Source organism: Protopterus annectens, chromosome 4.part1 (genome assembly GCF_019279795.1).
Source record: "Protopterus annectens isolate FY-2018-M chromosome 4.part1, PAN1.0, whole genome shotgun sequence".
Classification (NCBI taxonomy): Eukaryota; Metazoa; Chordata; order Ceratodontiformes; family Protopteridae; genus Protopterus; species Protopterus annectens.
In genome coordinates this window covers 353200752-353224406 of record NC_056734.1, presented here as the reverse complement: position 1 = coordinate 353224406, position 23655 = coordinate 353200752, and positions in this window count along the sequence as shown.

Genomic DNA, 23655 nt, shown 5'->3' with positions numbered 1-23655 from the left:
AGTACTGTTACTATAGTGCACAGTATCCTGAGTTCGAGCCCTGTCACTGCTTTTTATTTTCCTGCTGGGCAGACCTGACTGGTTAAGGAACAGTAAAGCAGGTGTGAGCGTGTTTACCCGACTTTGCTCGACTTTGCCCGACATTGCCCAACATTGCCCAACTTTGCTCAACGTTGCTCAACGTTGCCCGACATTGCGCTGGTTAGCGTGGTGAGCAGCTATGCGCAATTGTATTTAAAAATGCTCAATACTGGTATAATTGCTTTGCAATGCTTTATATTGCTTAAAATAGGGGACTCATGCCTCAGAATGCATAAACATTTCACCTTCATATATATATATATATATATATATATATATATATATATATATATATATATATATATATATATATATATATATAATTTGTGCACTACTACATTTAACATTTCAATGCTTTTTGCAAACCTTATATATAAAAAATGTCAAAAAATATTTTTGTATACAGATTTCCCACAGAAAATGGAACGTGCCATAGTGTGACTCGAACCGGGAATGCCTCCTCTTTGTGCGAAGGCTCTAGCACTAAAGCTATCGCTATGTTGCATAATTTGCATATATTTTTCTTATTATCCTCTTCTGGTGTCTAGCTGCTAACTGTGGCTAAGCAGCTAACAAACCCACGCAAACCAGCGCAACTATAGCTCAATTAACAACTTATATATCCTTCTAGTTTTCACTACATTCATATTAACTGCAGTTATATGTCCCTTACATGTATTATTACACTACCCAATGTCCTTATATTGTGCAATTGGATTTTTCTAGATCATTATATACATGAGCTGTATCTTACATACAAACTGTCCAAGATGCAGATGTTACTGCAACATATTTTGAGAGTTGCTCACACACACTCCTGCTAAGATGGTACACTGACAGCTCTTCTTTCATATAATTATCTAGATATGTTCAGGTGAAAGTATCAGTTATATGTTAACAGCTCCCTACATTTCTTGCAGCACACTGACATTTCTGGGGAACACAATACCAAGCTACTCATGTGCCAGATTAACCTGTACATGCTGGGCATGAACCAACACTTGAGGGCTGTAAATATGCATAAAAGCTACTGGCACTCCCTTCATCCACATTATATGGGCCTACCCAAGTGTGGGTTGACATTGCTTAATACAACACTACTATTTGTAGAATGCAACAGTACAACAACATATCAAAGAAAATGACACAGACGCACTCCAGGAATTATACATTTATTAAAGGAGTATTATACCTTTATTTATTGGGTTAAAACACTTTATGAAGGCTGTCTCATATAACAGTACATGCAGAATAATTACTAACCTGCCTCATGATGCAGCCTTTGCAGCCTATCTTCATGGGCTTGCAGATTCATAGCCGGCTCACCTGCAGCTGTGAAGTAAATGCAGTGATATTGAGACACACCTATCCATAGTATAGACAAGCATGGCAAATCTTAACTACTTAATACAATGGGTACTTACTACTCAGTGGGGCATTAGGCATCGTACAGGATTCCTGGATCCACCGGTCCACTTCATCTCCCCTACGCCACTTCAGGTCAGAATAATGGTGCCTGACCTGCTCACTAGTCCAAGGAACACCAGTGGCACTGGTGAGATCATGGGCAAGACTGTTCCAAGCCTCCGTTTTATATTGGGTACCCTGGTACTGGCCCTGCAAGAGTCTTTCCTCATGTTTGTGGTTGAGGAGCCAAACCATAATTTTGGACTCCTGGATGCCCCAGCATTGCCCTCTAAATCGAGTGCCTTCACCAACACCAGCCATGCTGACTGCAGAAGGAAGCTACAACCAGTTATAGCAAGTATTCCCACCTGTGGAGCTTAAATATGCCTCATTTCCCACACTTATTTGTGATTGGCTAGTGTTGGAAAAGCTCAGCTGTTGGCATGCCTGCTTAGCTGATGTTGGCAATGTTTAAAATTCCTTTGATAGATATGTGTCTGTTGAAAGTGCATGTTTGTGAAATGCTGTCATGGCTTAGTGGTTAAGTGCTGTTACTATAGTGCACAGTATCCTGAGTTCGAGCCCTGTCACTGCTTTTTATTTTCCTGCTGGGCAGACCTGACTGGTTAAGGAACAGTAAAGCAGGTGTGAGCGTGTTTACCGACTTTGCTTTCGACCCGACATTGCCCAACATTGCCCAACTTTGCTCAACGTTGCTCAACGTTGCCCGACATTGCGCTGGTTAGCGTGGTGAGCAGCTATGCGCAATTGTATTTAAATATGCTCAATACTGGTATAATTGCTTTGCAATGCTTTATATTGCTTAAAATAGGGGACTCATGCCCCAGAATGCATAAACATTTCACCTTATATATATATATATATATATATATATATATATATATATATATATATATATATAAATATATATATATATATATAATTTGTGCACTACTACATTTAACATTTCAATGCTTTTTGCAAACCTTATATATAAAAAATGTCAAAAAATATTTTTGTATACAGATTTCCCACAGAAAATGGAACGTGCCATAGTGTGACTCGAACCGGGAATGCCTCCTCTTTGTGCGAAGGCTCTAACCACTACGCTATCGCTATGTTGCATAATTTGCATATATTTTTTCTTATTATCCTCTTCTGGTGTCTAAGCTGCTAACTGTAGCTAAGCAATGAGCAAACCCGCGCAACTACGGGCAGCTATATTGGAAGAAAAAAAATCTTTTTATTTTTTTATTTTGTAAGTTGTTCACCATATAGGGGAGTGTAGTGTTACATTGTACACATGTGAGCGGACTCGCTCATGTAAATGGGAGTTGCCGCATTTCTTCATTGCAGGGGAGTGGATTTTTGGATTGCTCGGCAGTCCGACACGCCCCCTAAACTTGTCCATGATCCGTGTAAGCTTTAGAGTTGAGGCAGCGCACTCTCATTAATATGCATGGTGCGCTGCCATCATACTCTTACACTGGCGCTTCCGTGCAAGACTAATCTAGTCTTACACGGAAGATTAGTAAATCCGGGGGTTAGTATTATATTTGTGATTTGCAAAACTATGCATTTATACTACATACCTAGACATTACTTTACAATTAGCTTGCATATTTTTTTAAATTTGATTTCAGTATTTTTTTTTATTTAACTGCCCTGCCATTCATTTTACAAAGACTGCTTGACTAATACCATCTGTGATTTTATTTATTTTTAAAATTCAGAAGTTTAACTGTTTGGTGTGGTGTTACTATGCAATTATAAAAAAATGTAAAAAAACAAAATAGATATTGGCTTAACTTAACACATGTTTATATTTACAGTATTTACTTTGCTGTTGTCTGCCTTTCCTCTTGTGCATTATAAACAGATGTACTTTAGATGAAAATAAATACATACATGTCAGTCTTGTGACTTCAGATTTTTATTATTAACTATTTTCATTTGATTTTTATGCACTAGAACTGTTTTGTGTACATTTTGACTATGATGTGAGAATGGCAGTCATATGTTCTACTTTACTATAGTACTGATAAATGTCTTGCTTTAATTGAATGAAAGTAAAACATTTGGGAATGATTTGTCCATACATGAGATCCTGCCATGTATGCTTAACCATTTTCAAAACACAAGCATATTATAAAATATACCTCTTTTGTACAGATCAGCCGTAGTTTCCTGTTCTTTTGCAATGTTTTCTTAAGCTCAGCTGTTGTATGCAGGAAGTCAGTCTCTGTCAGTTCAGCTAATTTATTTTCTTTATCCTGTAACTGCTGTTCAAGAGTTTCCTGTAATGTTGCACGGTCTTCCTGATATTTCTCAGTAACCTGTTTTGCTGAATCTTAAAATCCTATGCAATTTTGGAAAATTTTTGTATAACATGTCCAAACTTCCTAAACTCATTGTGTCTATCTTTTTGAAGTTTATTACATTATTTTGTAACAAAATGTACTAGAGGTTCTGTCAGTAACTGATTTGACTGTTGTAACTCTGAAATAAACCTTTTACATGTGGTGAAAAGGACATAACTGTTCAACATCTAAATATAATGTAAGCATATTAACTTTTTCTGGTTCTTTACTATTAAGATTTTTAATGGCATGTACTGTATTTTTATGACATTGAACACAGAAAGCAGTTCCATATGATTTACACAATAAACATTTGTCATACCCCACATGGTTTTCTTTGAGATACCAGTCAAATGTAATACATTTGCATAATGCCTTACTATCAGCTTGCCCTAATAAGGTTTTACATTTAGTAATGTGGTGTGTATACCAACATTGCAGTTTAATCCATATTTTATCTGGTTGTTCTGCTACATTAAGAGTAAAGCATGGCTTACACCTGCTTGAATTCTGTCTAATAGCATCCATACTAAAAATGTGACACAGAAAAAGGTCTTACCACTTAGCAAGAAAACAGGTGATCAGGCTGCTGTTGCAGATGGCCAGAAATTTTTCGGATTCACTTGAGAAGCTGGTGAAACACACCAGGCAGTGAGATGTTGCAAAAAGTTGGTGTTCACCTTTGTTGGAGAATTTATGGCACGGCGACTTTCCTGCACGGCAGGCTCAATCTGGATTCAGACATCTGAGAAACGTTACTGCTGCAAGCTGCAGAAACTGGAGTACTTCTGTTTAGGATTTACATATATGTACAAATGTTAGTTACTGAAATTTGACTGAAGTGACCCTCTGCAGGCCTTACCACTTCCTCTGTTTTTGAATGCAGGCTAGGCTCACCATTGAAAAATTAATTATCAAGGCACTGTTTACTGTGCTGAAACCAAAGTTTTCTTAAGACACTAACGTCTTTCTAGCTGGATTCTGCTGAAATCAAAGTCTAGTTATAATTGCATTTACAGTCTGTTGCCCACAGAAACTTGCAGAATATACATGATGCAGCACTAAACCTCTGTCACTTTAAGAGTCGTAACTAATAAATAGCTTTTTATAACAAACCACATGGAATACTGTTGCAGCTTTAGTTACACTGTACCACTTTACTTCTCGATCAGCATAGAAGATAACTTTTGTATGCAAAATACCACTCCTAACAATTTCATTTGCTATAGTCTTTTTATAGTGTTTTTACATCCTGTTTTTCTCCTTGATATTTTATTTTGGTCTTTGTATAAAAACATCTGTTTGCTGGTGTTTGCAGAAAAATATGCTTTCATCCTGTAGAGAAATAATACTGGTATTGTCTTTTAACTCATTACATCCGAATGACGCCTCCAGGTGCATATGCAGTTACCTCCTACTGCTCCTCTAGGTGTCAAATATTACTTGTTCATATTGCATTAATAATTCCAAAATCATGCTACATGCAAGGTATTGGAATATTTTATCTTGAAGCATACATGATGGCAAACACAATTATATTGATATCTGACCTCTGTCAATGAGTATTTTTTAGAATTGTAAGGTGATAACTTAATTTTTAAAGGCTCAGGCCACACCCACTAAGAGTGAAAGGTACACACTCAAAAGAGTTGTACTAGAGGGAATGAATTAAGGAAACATCTTGTGCAAATGCTGACTTGTTGAAACCATATCCATTCAAACTTCCTTGCTTAACAGTGTCATATGATAGAAACACGTACAGATTGTTTTCCTGTTGTCCATTCTTTAAGGAAGCAGGTTAGCTTTCTTACTGACAATGTGAAATGCATACATCCTGTTTTTTACATTTTTGCTAAGTCTGTAAGAGGTCAGCTTTCTTGCTGACAGTGTGAAATGCATACATTCCTGCTGATTCTGTAGGAAAACATGTCCATTAAGCAAATTCCTTATTTTTCAAGCTGCAGTCATTTAGTATGGATGCTAATCACATATTGCTAAACTCTATTTCTACATTTAAGCAAACTTTATTTTATACCTTATTTATTTTGCATATTTGTAACAGAATTACTTTCAACCTTTATTCACTGTTAAATACACTCTAACACAATGAATATCAAGAAATCTGAGCTAGAACCAGGTCAAGTTCTAGAATCCATAGGATCCTTGTTCAATACTGTATTAATGACAACCTTCCTTCCCCTGCCAAGTGTACAAACTATTCAATTCCAAGTCAAAAAGATAATTCAAAATTCATCACTGTTAGCCTGACTGATTCTGCAGGCATTAAGGTCAATGTCTGCTGCCATAATTCTGGTTCCATTGGCAAGATACCATATGAGAATTCTTCAAAGGACTATGGCAAATCAGTGGTCCATCCTGTACCAGCCTTGTCCACCCAGATCAAAATAATGCAGGCATTTGAAATGTACCACAGGTAGTAGATTTTCTCAGAGCAGATTTTACAAGGCCACCCTTTCACACTTCCTCAGCCCCAGGCCATAGTGACCACAGACGTATCCCAATGTGGGGGGGGTATTTTTTGGGAAAGATGGTCCAAGGCACCTGGTCCCCAGAAGAGGCCAACATGCATATCAATGTCCTTGAAATGCAGTTCTCCTACCTTTGAAGGCCTTCCAAGACTCTCTCCCTTCAGGGACTATTGCGATTCAGACAGACAATATGTCAGTAGTCTGAATTCACTTCTTTCTTACCAAATATTTTCATACATTTTCTCAGAAATCTACCCCCTTTTGTTATATTTTCCCTTCTGGGCTGCCCCCAGATGCATCATCATTTTTGAAAATCCAATTCCAGTCCCCACCTGTAATTAATATTCCCTGATGAAAGCTGATTATTTCTCTCAAAACTGTTTTGAAGCTCAATAATAGCAATTTTAGATGGAATATAAGCACATGCCAGGGTAATCCTCATCCTTGCCAGTAGCCCCTTACTAGAACAAATCTGCAATTATTGTCTTTTTCCCTCTTCTATCACATTCAGAGCTCCTCTAGCAATTAATATAAGTGCTTCTCTTTTCCGTTGTCCCCGATATTCTGCAGAATATCTATCCTGAAATCCTTTATCAAATTCTCATGCTCATTTCTTTCCAAATGAGTCTGCTATAGTATTGATATTTGCAGTGTGCATTTCATCAAATAATTAAGTATTATATCATTTTTGTCTATACTTGTGAGAGCATTCACCTTCCAAGATTATATGGAAAGTGTCACCATTATGGTATGAAGTCATTATTCTCACCTATCATATATATGACAGGTTTTTTTAATGTCTGTTTCCAGCTTTTATGCTACATGCACAAGCAAGAACCATACTTGATGGTGTCTGAGGCAGGAGAGGACAAACTTGTCCCACAAAGCTGCCTTAAGGAGCATGCTTCCCAGGGAAAAGAGTTGTGTTCTTGTCAGTCTTTTTCTGGGAGGTCTCTTATGAAGAGAAAGCATAATGGTGGGCATTTTTTCTCCTGTTTCATATAGGACAGACATGGAAGATTGATGAGTTTTGTTAAGAGTTTGCTTCAGGCATTTCAATCTTTGCATTCTAAGTGTTCGATTATTTTAAAAGAAAATTATTTTCTTCTCTTTCTTTCTCAGATTCTGATTCTCAGTCTGAGGGACAGGAATTAGATTTAGATTGTTGTTTTAAATTCATATTCCAAATGTGAGGGAATCAGATACTGAGGAAAGTTTTTTCTTCAGATTGCTCTCACGAAGAGTTAACTTTCTGATACTGTTGACTGAATGAAGTTATTTCAAGTGAAAAGAAATAATCATATTCCCAGCAAAGATACTATGATTTATTACAGGTGAAGTTTCCTCAATCTGCATCAGTTTCTCCTGACGTGCCAGCATCAGGGGCTACTTTCTTGCAGCCAGCTGTTTTCCTGATAATAAGCCTCCTACCCTGAGTATGTCTAAGTTAAAGTTCATCACACCCACAATTTTTTTTCAAACCCTAGATCAGATCCTGCAGTGATTTCATTGTTAAAACCATATTCTGACAAACATATTTTGGCAGCTCACACTGTTACTTCTGTCACAGATGGGAAAGCATTTAATCAGTTTGGGAAGGAAGTTTTTACTTCTTCCATGTTAGCCTTCAGAATACCGAGTTCCCTCCATTTCTTCTTTTTCTGTCATTTCATCTTGTACCTGTTGGAGATCTATGTAAATTTTTAATTCATGTGGGTAGAAGTCTCAAAGTGATGCAGGGTACAATAACCTGAAATGAAGTTTCATTTCTCTGCAGAGTTTTATGGAAGAAAAACATTTCTGCTAGTTTGTGTTTTATTTATTTGTATATATTTATTTTGTTTTACATTTGTTTACCAGGAAAGACCGACTGGATACAGATGCTTTTCAGTGGAGGCCCAGAGAGAAAAGCTCCAAATTATAGTACAGTAGTACAAAAGAGTAAAGAAGAATTGCAAAAAGTATAAAAGAAAACTTACAAAAAATATAAAAGAATTACAAAAAGTATAAAAGTTCCATAAAATACAGAAATACTGAAATACAAAAACTTGACATCACATGCATGGGTGACAAACTACAGAGAACATTTACAAGATAGGCATAGTTATATGATTGCTAAAATTTAGAGGAACATTACAACTTACATATGTTGCGTAATGTTGATGTGAAAATTTAAAGTGTAGTCTGCTACATATAGTGCCAATATGGGCATATATTCCCTTTGTGTATACAAAGAGAGATATAGGACATGTGTGAGGTGTGGCTCCTAAGATTATAACAGAACAAGAACTAGCCAGAACAGGTGTAAGAGCATAGCCTAGATTCAGTTAAGTGTGACTTTAGAAGTTTTTTGAATTGAACTATAGAAAAGTTGGTGGTTATAGGGGTTGGCAGTTTATTCCATATGAGAAGAGTGTGTCTCTGGGTCAGTTGTTTACTTTGGAGAGTTTGAGAAGTACTTTATTACTGGAATGTAGAGAACGATTGTTAGAGTGTGGTTGTATTAGATTCTGGAAAGCAGGATTTTTTTCTGGGTGATGAAGGATTTTATGGGCAAGGGTTAGTTGTTCATGGAGTAATAGTTCTAGCCAGTTTAGTAGTTTAAGAGGTATACAATGATGTGTTATATTTGGGAAGTCAGTGGTGAACCTGGTAATTTTATTGTAACAGGTTACCAGTTTAGCTAGATCAGTTTTTCTGAGGTTGGTTAGAATTGGGGTGGTGTATAGGAGTGATGACAAGAGGTGTGTGCGAGCAATGGTAGCTTTGTGTTTTTGGTCAGGAATTGTTTGTTTCTGTAGAGAGCACCTAGTTTATTATGTACTTTCTTAATTGTTTGAGAGATGTGTATATCAAATTTCAAATTGCTGTCAATTTCTGCACCTAGAAGTTTAGTGTGGGTTACTGGTATGGTGGAGGTATTATTTTTGGATGTGATGTTGAATGATGTGTATGATTATGGAGTTCTTGTAGGATAAAAGAGAAGGAGCTTTGTTTTGTTGGGATTTAGAATGAGCTGGGTGTTAGTGAGCCACGTTTTGGCAGATAGAAAGGAACCTTGGGTTATGGCCTGGAGGTCTTGGAGGGAGAAGGCAGCACATATTAGCATGGAGTCATCTGCGTATTGTATAACTATAGTGTGAGGAGTAGTGGTGTGGCAATTGTTGGTGAAAAGAAAGAGCAGTCGAAGTCCAAGGGTGGAGACGTGAGGAACTCCTAGAGTTACTGGAAGAAGGGGTGAAGTTCATTTTGCCATTGAACAGCCTGCTGATGTCCTGATAGCTTTTAAACCAGGTAATAGAGAAGAATACTGAGGTTTAGGGTGGCAAGAATGTTAGTAAATTTGTTGTGATTTACTATGTCAAAGGCCTTAGAATGGTCCAAGAAGATGGCAGATACAAAGTTAGCATTATTTTTATAGTAGTTCACTGTGTTAGTAAAGGACATTAGGGCTGTGGTAGTACTGTGATAGGGGCGAAAGCCATGATGTGTTTGCAATGAAAACTTATTATCCACATAGACTCTTGTGTCTCACACCTTTAGTATTGTTCCCTTCCTCCACAAAATAGAAATAATTTCATTCTTTGCTGTTACATCTGCAGTTTAATCAGTATAGGTCTATGCTGTTTTTCCAGTATTAAATTAGGAATATTTACCCAATGTGTTCTTTCTGTTTTAATATCTAGTATAGAAAATCCAGTCTATGTGTTGATTTATTTTCTCATAGTCTTTACAGTCTTTCCTTTGAATTTATTCTGGTACTTCTGTAACATTGTCTCTGTGTGACCTATCCTCAAGTTCAGCCAGCTTCTGTGCCATTTGGTCATATTTTACTGTTCCACCATTCCTTTTCTTTTTCAGCAGTTTTATATCAACTATTTCCTCCAAATACCTGGTTAAACATCTTCTGTTTCCTTCACTCTTCTATTATTTGTCCCTTCCCCTCTCTCTCTCTCTCTCTCTCTCTCTCTCTCTATATATATATATATATATATATATATATATATATATACTGTACATATTTATATTTTCCAATAGAGGTCCCCTTATCTTGAAAATCTTGGAGTGTATTTAGTCAATCTTTCTCTCTATGGTGACTGAGAATTTTTTTGACCTTCAACTCCCTTTCCTGTCCAAGTTTCCCATCTCTTCTCCACACTGTTGTCAGTCCCCGTCTGAGTTTTGTCACAGACACTTTAGCTACCATTTACTGTTAATAGTTTGCAGGCTTTTGTTGTTTTAATGGTCTCAGCCCAGTGCTCAGTTTGTAGCTACTCACACTACTGCCACCATATTGGAATCTTAAAGATGCCTTTATCACAGAGTAAGCATTAAGTAATGCTGTTCAGTCCTACACTTACCAAGTGAACAAGCACAGCATTGAGCAACCATGCTCAAACAATTTGACTGAAAACCTGCAAAGAAAACCATTTACATGTTGTAATTTATTTCATACATGGTATTGTACTTACTATATTTAAATTCTAAGTTCTTGTTATTGTATTTTAACTTTGGGTTGGGTTTCTGGGTTGTGCTTTTAAACTGTCTTAGTACTGTTTTTAAACATTTCACTTGACTCTTCCCCCTTGAGAGAATTATGGCTCAAATAACTGAAAATAATGTTCAGTAATGCAGGATATATAAGAAAGTGCATATATATATATATATATATATATATATATATATATATATATATATGTATATATACTTATATTAGTGTATTACAGTACTAAATCCACATTGGTGTTTCATTGGGAAATATTATTTATTTGAATTTGATTACCAGAGAATATGGCACTGCTTCCAATGGACCATTTTCAGACCCATTCCAGGTAGTAAGAAAAACAATTGTAAAAAAAACAAAAGTAAAATTAGTACGAAAAATCAAACAGATATTAGAAAGGTATGCATACAAATAGAATATGTAAACACAAGTGTAATTTACCAACTAATTAATAGTTATGAAAAAAGAATTTATGTCTTACCATAACATTCCATCTGTGTTCTTGATCTTCTTCCATTCATCACTGATGGGTTCGGTTCCGAGCCCCTCGGAACCGTGTCGGCCTAAGACCAAGCTCGCATACAACAAAAACTCTCAAGCTAAGCTGCTACCCACAATGCCCTTCTCCCTGTTACCTCAGATCGAGTTTGCATAAGACACATAGAAGTAAAGCAGAGGCCATTTCTGTACAAAAACCCTGAAAACACCACAAGGACCCATGAGATCCACCAGGAGCCTTTGGTGGGGGACAGAGGGTGGGATATGATGAATGGAAGATCAACAACACAGATGGAATGTTATGGTAAGACATAACTTTTTTATCTGATGTTGTTAATCTTCTTCCCATTCATCACTTTTGGGACAGAATCCCAAGCTACCTGAGAAACCTGGGTGGCCCTTATGGAAGAACATTCCTGAGCACCATTGAGCTGAAGGCCACTCTTCCCCTGGAGACCATATCCAACTTGTAATGTTTGATGAAAATGTGAGGTTTAGCCCAAATGGCTGCTGCGCAAATGTCGTCCATAGATGCTCTGGAGTGAAAAGCTACAGATGTTGCTATAGCTCTAGTTGAATGTGCTTTGATATTATGAGGTTTAGGCTCATTTGTACGTGAATATGAAAAAGAAATACAATCTCTGAGCCACTTTGACAAAGTGACTTTTGACACAGCATATCCCATTTTTGGACCAGAGAAGGAAATGAAAAGTTGGTCTGTCTTGCGGATAGATTTAGTCCTGTCTAAGTAAAAACATTGTTGCCTTTGCACGTCCATTGAGTGTAGGCAGTATTCTCCTTTATTGGAATAGTTCGGGAAAAACATGGGAGCTCAATGGATTGGTTCACAGAAAAATCAGAAACCACTTTGGGGAGAAAAGATGGATTAGTACATAGTGATACTCTGTCTTTATGAAATATTAAGTACGGTCTCTTGATGCATAAGGCCTGTAATTCTGAGATCCATCTAGCTGAAGTGACAACTACCAAAAATAGAGATTTCTATGAGAGGAATTTGAGATCACATTTTGCAGCAGGCTCAAAAGAGGGTTGAGAGAGAGACTCCAGTACTAGGGAGAGATTACATGCCTCTAAGTGACGCCTACTTGGAGGTCTGCTGTGAAACACTTCTTTGAGAAAGATTTTGCATAGGCGGATGGACATAAGTGGAGTGCCCTCTGATCTGTTATGGAAATTGGAAATAGGTGCTAAATGGACTTGTATGGTAGAAGCTGATGCTCCATTTTCAAAGAACTCAGATAAGTATTGAAGGATAACAGAGACCGGAGCTGAGAAGAGGTCTAGCATCTGTTCTTTAGACCAAAGAGAAAACCTTTTCCATTTATCTCTGTAAAGTTTTCTGGTGGATGGCTTATGGGAAGCCAGAATGATATCGTGAACAGGTGAGGAAAGGGCTTCCTGCCTGGTGACTAACGGAAGTGAAGAAACCAAGCTGTCAGCTTGAGAGTGGAAAGATTCGGGAGAGTCAACCCTTGGGGGTGAGAAATTAAGTCCGGACGAGTGTCCAGGATCCATGGAGGCTGTAACAGATGAGCCTGGAGGAAGGGGAACCACACTTGATGAGGCCAGAATGGGGCAATGCGGATCAACTTGCATCTCAACTGAGTTGCTTTCTTTAAAAATAGAGGTATCAAGGGAACTGGTGGATAAGTGTAGAGGAGACCCGTGGGCCAATCATGAGTCAGAGCATCTCTTGGGGACACCCCCTCTGGGGGAAGAGGGCAAAGTAGCTGCTGCATTTGTTGTTCGAAGGGGAGGTGAAAAGGTCACAGCAAGGCTGGCCCCATCAGCTGAAAATTTCTGCCGTCACTTTGGGATTGAGAGACCACTCATGTGGAAGGGAATGCATCTGCTCAGCCTGTCCGCAATCACGTTGGAACTTCCCAGGATGTGTGTTGCTATAAGAAAGCGGTCGGAATCTATCGTCCAGTGCCAAATTCTCATGGCCTCATGACACAGGGGGTAGGATTTGGTTCCTCCTTGTTTGCTGATGTACCAGACTACTGACATATTGTCTAACTGAATTGCAATTGTTCCAGGTGGAAGGATAGGATGTAATGTCTGCAACGCTAACAGCACCGCTCTTAACTCCAGAACATTGATATGCAGGTTGGCCTCTAAGCTCAACCACGTGCCTTGGACTGTCTTTCCCTGAAAATGGCCCCACCCTATCAGGGAAGCATCCATGGTCAGAGTGGCGTTGAGTTGAGGTGTCTGAAAAGTGCGACACCAAAGTTCTGCATCTGGCCTCATCCACCAGAGGAAATCTTGCTTGCAAGAGTTGGTTATGAGGATCTGTGAGTTTAGGGGGTGAAGATTTGGCAACCACTGGGACAATAGGAGCCATTGTAACAGTCTCATGTGTAACCTTGCTAGAGGAATTATCGGAATGGCTGCCGCCATGGACCCTAGAGCCTAGAGAACTTCCCTTGATGACACCTTTCTTTGACAGAGTATCACACATACTTGCAATCTTAATCTCTGAAGCCTGTGAGTTGGTAGAGATACCAGGCAGGTTCGAGTATCGAAATCTGCTCCTATAAATTCCATCTGTTGGGTAGATTGTAAGTTGGATTTCTCCCAATGTACAGTGATGCCTAGGGACTCTGCTAGTGAAAGTGTGTAATGAATGGCCATGGTCGGAAGATGCTTGGTGGGGGCGGAAAGGAGGCAATCGGCTAAATATGGAAACACCTGGAATCCTTGAAGTCTCAGATGAGCTGTCACCACTGCTAGACATTTCATAAACACTCTGAGGACCATTGAAAGACCGAATGGCAGGGGTTGGAACTGGTAATGACTGGCTCCTAGCTAGAAGTGAAGGAGACTCCTGGAGTATTTGTCCATTTTGATGTGGTAATATGCATCCTAGTGGTCTATCGAGCACATCCAAACATCCTCTCTTAAAAATGGGAAAATGGATTGAATAGTGACCATGCAAAACTTGGTTTGTACCACTGATTTGTTTAAATGGCTGAGATCTAGAATGGGTCTCCAGTCTCTGGTCTTTTTTGGCACTAAAAAGAATCGAGAAAAACCCGGATCCACATTGGTCTGGAGGGACTGGTTGGATGACTCTTTTCTGACACAGATTTCTTATCTCTGAAGCCGCTTCTTCCCTTTGATTGGGTGGAACATTGGGAAGGTTTTTTTGTAGGTTGTGGATGGGAGGATAGAGGGATGTAGTAGCCTCTGGAGATTATTCTCTGCACCCATTGATCATTTGAAATAGAATGCCAGGCAGCTTGGTGCAGAGAAAAACAAGCCCCAACTGCTTCCAGAGGAAAGCAATCGGGCAATGCTTCAGGAGCGTTGATAAGACTGCCCAGAGAAGGAATCCCTGGAGTCTTGGTTTCAGGGACCCCTCTGCCCCTATGGGGCATCTTCCATCATTGGAACCCCCATTTGTCTCTGGGGGAATCCTCACCATGTGCATTATGGAAAGGACCTTGACATTTCTTGTGCCAGATTTTTCCACTCCTCTGGTTCCTGGAAAAAGAATGTTAAGGCTTGGAAAAATGTAGGCCAATGGCAGACAGAGTCTTTCCATTCTCCTCACACCTGGCCAGTGTGTCCTTCATGTTAGAACCAATAAGGAAGATGGTTCAATAGGGGAGTTCAAAAAGGAGTCTGTGAGGTCACAGATGCACATCCAGGCATGACGCCTCATGACTATGCCTGCACCCGCAGCTCTAGCCACCCCTTCAGTTGCATGGGAGAGCAGCCTCATGGATGAATTGGAAATAGATTCAAGGGTGGCAAGTTGAGAGGCAACCTTGTCCCGTGATTGCCCTGTCAGAAACTTGACCTGCGAGGGCTCCAGAAAGTTTGGTAATTAAACCTCTTTGGAGCCTCGTGAAATGTGCCAAGTAGTTCAGGGACCTGACAGCAAAGTTCACTGAAGCAAAAACTCACTTCCCCAACCTGTCCACAGCCCAGGAATCTCTGTTGGGTGGGTAAACAGTAGGACTTTCTTCCGCTAGATCTTTTTAGCGGCCGCCACTGCCACCATAGCGTCAACTGACAAACCTCTGGACCAGTGGGGGTGCTCTTCTGGAGGTTGAATATCAGGAAAATCCACACAAGATAATTCACTCCCAGCTTGTAAAAGTTAGCAAAATAAATCCACCGGATATACTTAAAAGCACCAAAAATCTGTTTAATACAAATGCTTAGAACAAACAAATTCGATCGTCAAGCGCTTTCACTAGGCTATGCTAGCTTCATCAGAACAGTTCTGATGAAGCTAGCATAGCCTAGTGAAAGCGCTTGACGACTGAATTTGTTTGTTCTAAGCATTTGTATTAAACAGATTTTTGGTGCTTTTAAGTATATCCGGTGGATTTATTTTGCTAACTTTTACGAGCTGGGAGTGAATTATCTTGTGTGGATTTTCCTGATATTCATTACGAATGGTTCCATACGAGTTTGTTTTTGTTCTTCTGGAGGTTGGAGAATCTTATCGGGTCTCCGGGGAATGGCCTCAGTAGAGTCAGAGTTCTTCCAAGCATGCTGCACAACGAGCTGGATTAACTCATCGGCAGGTGGGGTCATCAAAGAGGTAGAAGGCTGGGAGTGAAAAGCCTGCAGGAAGATGGACTCCTCTGAGGAAGGGTTAGAGGGTTTCCAGCCACCCCTCTGTTTTAATATTTCCAGGATGTCTCCGGAGACATCATCCGAGGGTGAATGTGGGGACCCCTCCCGCATCATTGTTGTCTGTGTCCTCAATGTGTTTCCTCTTGTACGCCTTCTTCCGAGGTTTCTCAGTGGGAATATCTGAGGAAGACTCAGAAGGATGTGTACCCTGAACTGGGGTTTCCTGAGGCTTCTCCTCCCGGTGTCCCGGGGAGGTGGTTCATGGTAGCTGTAGCTCAGAGGGAGCAGGGTGAAGTTCCATCAGTGGAGCTCTTTCTGAAGCAAGCACCCTCTCCATCACCCAGATAGCAGGCCCGCCCGAAGAGGAGTGGGAGCCCAGAACCGAGAAGGACAACCTCGGAACCAGGGAAACACTCTGCTCCGTCGGACCCGCTCCCAGGGATGGAGCCTCAAGCAGGATCAGGGCAGACGTTATCCTCGGATACGTGGATGGAACTGATAAAACACTATTAACCGTGCCCTGGACTGATGACTCCACCCCCCCAACCATGAGTCTGAGGAAGGGATGGTTCCAATGGAACCGAAAGCCAAAGGGGTGGCCTTGAAGCCTCAGTGAACGTCACTGTCAGCACTGAGGAGCAGGGTTCCACAAAGGACGTTGGAGCAATGGGCTTTGGAACTGACAGATCTGAAGGAGGAGTCCTGGGAGAGATAGACCCAAACCCCATGGGGGGGGGGGAGTCTTAGAAACATTTGGTATCCCTCTGGCCATCAACAGCTGATCCAACAGGTGCACCACATCAAATTCAGATAGACTCCTGGTGGACCTCATGGACACTCCTGAAGGGGAGTCGGGTTGGGCCAGAAAGGGGCTGTACATCTGACCTAGGAACAGATCCAATGAAGGGGAGTATTGGGTCCATGGTGTCTGAGCTAGTGGCACCGTAGTCTCTAATTTGGAGACAAGTAGTAAAGGAATCAGTGGAGTAGAAAAGGGACTCAGTGCCCAAGAGGCACTTGGAGTCGATGTTATCGGTTCCAAAGGAATTGCATGGGTCAGAACCACTTTCAGTGTGGTCAAAGGCAAAGTCAGTGCCGTAGTTGTTGTCGAAGGTAAGGTCGGTGCCGTAGCTGAAATGGAAGGCAAGATCAGTGCTATAGAGGTCGGTGCCAAAGCTGAAATGGAAGGCAAGGTCGGTGCCATAGAGGTTGGTGCTGAGGGTGGCGCTGATGTAAAAAAATCGAGTAATGTCCATGGCTTCGGTCGATGTAGCAATTGGAGCAGAGCTTGGAACAGTACTAGTAGTAGTCGGAGCCCAAGTAGCAATTCTATGCTCTGAGGAAGGTTTGTGGGCCTTATGTTTGTGTGTCTTACTCTTATCACCAGCCGGTGAAGAGGGATCAGAATGAGGACGTTTCTTGTCCTTTACTGGAGGGGTTGGGACCTCTGACACAGAAAGGGCCTCTGAGAAAGGAGAAATGCGAAGGCCTTTCAGAATCAATTTATTTTTCCTTTCATTCAGCGTCCGCTGACTGAAACTTTGACAAATTTGGCAAGGGGGTTTAACAGAGAGGTGAGAAACCCCCAAACAATAAACACAGTTGCCGTGAGAGTCTCTGTTTGGGAGTTTACCATTGCAAAAGGTGCAATGTTTAAACCCCGAAGTCCCTTTTTTGTCAAACATACACACACAAAAAAGTTAACCAAACTACTAAACACCTAAAAAAGGTAAGAAAAGGAAGAAGAAATGGAAAGAAGATACCAACGATGGTATCAAGCGATCCCACAAGGGTAAGGAGAGGGCGTACCAATGATGGTAAAATAATTACCCAATGGGTAGAGCTAGTTAGGAGGATATATTAACAGTAAAAGAGTGAAATATAAGAGAAAAATATCCAAAAATACACAAGTATCAAGAAAAAAATAACACTTAGCTTGAGAGCTCGGTGAAACGCTGCTATATGGCTACACGGCAAATGAGAGCTGAGGTAACAGGGAGAAGGGCATTGTGGTTAGCAGCTTAGCTCGAGAGTTTTTGGTATACATGGGCTTGGTAGTAGGCTGATACGGTTCCGAGGGGCTTGGAACCGAACCCATCAGTGATGAATGGAAGAAGATTAACAACATCAGATTAATTATTTAGCATTGTATGAAGTGGTATTTACTATACTGGGACAGGAGAGTGGGGAAGGACATAAATAGTCGAATGGGAAAAGAACTTAAGTGAAGAAATGAGGATTAGGTAAAAGTTGTGAAGTGATAAGGATTAATGGCAGTTTTGTCATCAGTAAGAAATGGCTCTTAGTCTTAATGTGGAAAGGTACTATGCTGGGGCAAAAATAGAAAGGGGGATTTATGTCTGGAGATCTTTAAAGATATTTTTCAGCTTACAGATTTGGTAAGATGGTATTTTAAGGTTTGGTGGGTATATCCCAGATATGATTTACTGTTACAGTGAGCTCTTTAAAATCTCCTGTTATGGTAAGTATTCTTACACACAGATGTAAGCTATGTTAAATATCTTACACAACTGTACAGTGCTGCACCCGCCAGGCCACCCCAACCAATTCTCCCAGAAGGCAGAATTTGCAAGGACTGGTAGCAGCCATGATTGTTATGAGGACTACACAAGTGGAAGCTACATTTCAGAGTTTGCCCTTCATTTGAAAGAGTGTGTGTGTGTGTGTGTGTGTGTGTGTGTGTGTGTGTGTGTGTGTGTGTGTGTGTGTGTGTGTGTGTGTGTGTGTGTGTGTGTTCCTGCAATGCCATCATAAAGTATTCCACAGAGCCTTTTCATCTCTCTAAAAGAGGAAAGGTTTTGTAATGCACATATTGTCACTTCCCAGTAGATTACTTTGACTTGCTCAAAGTTAGTTCTCCCAGTATTCTTCATGAGTACCCAATCAGTGAATTTTCATGAGTGGTCCTGCCCTGGGCAGTGCCATAGCTGCAGGCTCTGAGGGTTACCATAAACTGTGAAAAGTCCTCAGTAATTTCTTTACAAATGATTGTCTTCTTGGCAGCAAAGTTTGATATTTTCCACAACTGTTCATTCCTGCCAGAGAGGGTCCAGGAAGTCATTGATTCTGTGTTGCAGGTTAGAAAGCAGAGGAAGGTCATGTATCTTACCTTTCTGAGCCTCTTTGAAGTAATGGTAGCCACAGTCTTCACTGTTTCATTAATCTTTCTTCTGTTGAGAATGCTTCTCTGCATGGCAAGGTGTCACTGACTGTATTAACGCCTTCACATGTCCTCTAGTATGAGACTGTTACTGATCTCTACAGTGGTGGACCTTCCTCAGTAGTTTGAGTAAGCTTCTCCTTTGTATCATTGAATCCATCATAGGTTATGATGATTGATGCTTTATTGTTGGGCTGGAGAGCCCCATGTGGAACTCTCACAAAAAGTTTTTTACATAATCCAGTTTAAGGGTGGTTTTTTTCACCTTCCAGGCTTTGGATAATGAGCTGAGACCCAGACCCATCTTACATAGGACAGATAATCAGGCCATAGTGTTATTAAATGTGGAGGGTTAAACGTTCTCTTACCCCAAACTTTGCAGAAAGGTGATGTGGTCTGACAGTAGGCTGTGGGCTGGGTCCTTTCACATGAAATTCCAGGAATGTTATTTGTGAAATGGAGTCTTTCAGCTTTACTTTCAGTCCTTTCCTGGCATAAAAGAGTTTGGGTACCCAGAATCTTTACTTATTCACCAAAAATGTGAAAGTGGTTCTTCCACTGTTCTGTTCACTGCATCAAGGTAGGTGCAATCAGCCTTCACTGCAGGAAAGATGCTTGTATATGTTTTACTCTGATTCTGCACCTAATTTCCATGTTCAGAGAAGGGCTGTCACTCATCTTCACTGCCCCGTGGTGGCTGAGAAAAATGTAATGTCACTCTCTCTCAAGTCATTATCAGTAAAAGAAGCTATCCTGCTACAAGTAAATGAATATCTTTAAGGCTGGGGTGACATCTACTTCCTTAGATCTTCTGATCCCATTGTGCCTTCTGGTTGAGATCTCTGAAGTTATCATGGCTGATAGAAAGCCCTCCAGGAGAGGTTCTTTAGGCAAGAAAGTATTTTTACCTCTTTAGTGAGTTTGCAGGAATTATCACCTCTTTTAGTATATGTTGACTTGGGTTTCAGTTATTCCATGGTCAGGAAGCATGTTTTAATGACTTTAGTGCATCATGATCTGGTATGTGGCAGAATTTTAGTGTCCTGAAGACTATTTCACATTTCATACCCAAAGTGACCACTGCTTTCCCCTAAACTGGGCCACTTGCTTTTCTGTTTTCTTTCTGGGGATAAATCCAGTGGGAAGAAGGCCTTGTATCCCCTTGGCATGCACCATCATTTCATGTTACATGAGAAGCCAGTTTACAATAATTATTTTTTACCAAAACCTTAAAATTCTTTTTACCCAAACTTAAAATCATGAAGGAAAACCAAAATAACAGATACAAAAAACTGTTGTTTACACAGTGGAAGAGATGTGTTAATTCAACAGTATTTTAGGACCTACAAACTTTGAACTACTCAATTCCAAAGGGATTGTGTCTAGATCTCGGGATGTCATCATCTCCCTTTACTCAGCCATCATTAGGCCAGTCATTGAATATAATGTCTCGTTTGGCATATATTTGCCCAGACACATGCAGCAACGGCATGCCCACAGAGATGCCTTACTAAAAGGATACAGGGCTTAAACAACATGTCCTGCACAGACTGGCTCAACGCCCTGTCACTATACTAAGTATACTACAGACTATTAAGAGGTAACCTGTGTCTGGCATACAAGGCCTCCTCTAACCCATTACTGATGGATTTACTGCACAACAGCAAGTCAAATAGCATCAGAAATACTCAGCCTAGGGATCTAACCCTCTTCCACAACATAAATAGAATGGTTTGGAAGAACAGGTATATCTCACAGAGGATACCACTGCTGTGGAACAGACTCCCCATCCATATAAAACAAAGTTCATCCCTGTCCATATTCAAGAGTAGGTTAGATCTATAGATGGGAAACAGAATTGTTACCCCCACTGCCCCCTGCACTACTACTGGACAGAAGCAGATTCTGAATGCTTTATCCTAAGCATGGGTCCTCTTAAATTATCTACAGTATGATCTCAGTAATTCTTATTAGGGGTAATTTATAATTATCGACCATGGGATGAGTAAGGTCATTCTATAACCAAATGGGATAGATTATTTTGAGCACAAGAAAGGAACTTGGCTAGGCTTAAAATGGCCCACAAGAGTAACTAGTGTGAGATTTACCTATGAGCCAAGACTCTCTGACTAGTTACCTCATTTATTTCAGTCAGGCTTATCTTTTTGATTTATTAAGGTAGATGCATCTGCATTGACTGCTAGCAATCTAGTCTAGCTCTTTATGCCATCATACCTCTTGATTAATTCATTCATATTTTCAAGCTCCCAGTGAATGAGGTGTGAGATTTCTGAGAGCTGGCTTGAAGGGCCCCTTGTGGAAGTGATAGGATGTCTTTCTCAGATTTCCCATTGCACATCCCCTCCCCTGTGCTGCACCAGGTGTGCATAGGGATGGTAAGGCCACTAACAAAAAAAAAATACAAGTTCTTTGTGCTGGAATGATTGCATCTTTCAAAGCAGAACAGTAAACCAAAACCGGACTTCATCAGAACCAAAGCTAAAACACTACTTCAATCATTTGAATACATAACCAGCTTATATCATTGGTTGAGATAATAAATTACTTAAATTAATAACTTCATGAACTAAAAATGAAAATGACCCAATTAAAAAAGTACTAATTAAAATATATGTTTAAAAAGAGGGAAACAGTTGTCATACTTGTTTAGAGAAAAAATAAGTAAACAAGTGAAAAATGGGTATAAATATGCAATGCAGAAAATCAGGTTAATAAAAACGTACAAGGCAGGTCAGCATTGCATGCTATAACTTAAAGGTATAAGTACATGTAGTAAAATGCAAGGAAAATGATCTAACAATTTTCTTGCAAATGTTAAATAAAAATGACAAACTATTCAAAATACTGTGATAAAAATAAGATTTTAAATAAAAAATATATATAAAGGCTATCATTTGGCTGCCATCAAATTTACGGTCTAGCTGCCGTCATTTTTACCACTGGTCCAATAGGGACTTGTTCATTCAAACTGGGCGGTATAGTGACTCCCAGCAGTAGTTGCCAATACAGTTCCTGGACTTCATCAAAACTACAATTCCTGGTACTCTATTCTAGTCTCCCAAGGGTAGTTGTTCAAGTACATAAAATGAAAACTCACCATCACAATTCCAAAGGTGTTTAAACAGTGTATTAGTTTTTACCCCTTTTGTAATACCTTACAAATATTCATATTATTAGGAAAATCATAAGTATTTTTCTCCCCAGGGTCTCAGTTATAATACCTTTGTTGTCTATTTTTAACCAAAGACCGAATATCATACTCCACAAAAGTTTTGCGGTTTTGTAACACAGAATGTAAGGGAAAACTAAATAGACTATTTTTTTATTAGCTCATTCACTCCTACTGTAGAAATCTGTGTATTAAAAAAATAACATCCAAACTGATCTTTATTAAGAATAATTTACATCAATAAGGGTATAGCTAATATTCAAAGGTTATTAGGGTACAAAAATTAAACATTTTATAAACCTTTTTTAAAAACAGAAAAGTGAGTACTAGTAAGTTTATCATCACTGTAATTAAATACTTTATAGTTACTCTGTTCATGAACCACCCCATTAACAATAATGGGATGGTGGATGGCGAAGTGGGAAGTACAGACTATATTTTTTCTTTTTCCCCTTTCTATGGCTCTTCTTATCTTTCATAATTGCTGAGGCTGTTCCATGTATATCCCCCTCTAACTATAAAACTTGCCCTGCAATCTGTTTGAGCATTGCACAGGGGGAGACTCAAAAGGGTTGTCCAAAGAAAAGTGCGGTTGACTTTTTTTATTCTCCATAAAATTAGTATTAACAGACCTAATTAAATCTGTGCCCCTATCCCTGAACAAGGCTATTGCCATCCCTGAAAATCAACTCGCTCATGACTAGACTTATAATTTTTCAAGGGGTATACTTGTTTCAATTCATAATCCTTCTCTTTCAAGTTTAAGCAATTTACGTTTTTTAGAAACCAAACATTTTTCAACTGCCTTCACCAACACAGCACAATATTTTTCCCGGTGGTCCTCCAAGGTAAACAATAAATCCTTTTGTATCAAAGAGCTCAGTTTGTGACTCTCACTAAATAAATAGTCCATCAGTCATTCATTATTTTGTATCATGACTCTCATGAGATTAATATCTCACCTATCAAACATATCCATCAATTCAGTGTGGAATGTACTGCCATCTATGACATTACTGGGATATTTAAACACACGTCCTTAGGTACTTGTTACCATGTAATGTACTCTTTAAAAAAAATTGTCAATATTAATAAAGTATGATATTTATGCAGTTTATCATGCAATTTACTAAAATTGTCTGCATGCAAGATCAGTCCAGTAACTAGTATCATTGTTTTGAAAGAAAACTCCTGCAGTCAGCCACGAACCAAAATCCACCTTTTGGTATTTTTCAGAAGTCAGATTAGAAGGGTTCTGACCACTGGCTCTATTCCCTTTGGATTCAGGCTGCAAAGTTGACGTCTTAGAAGAACAAGTTGGAACCACT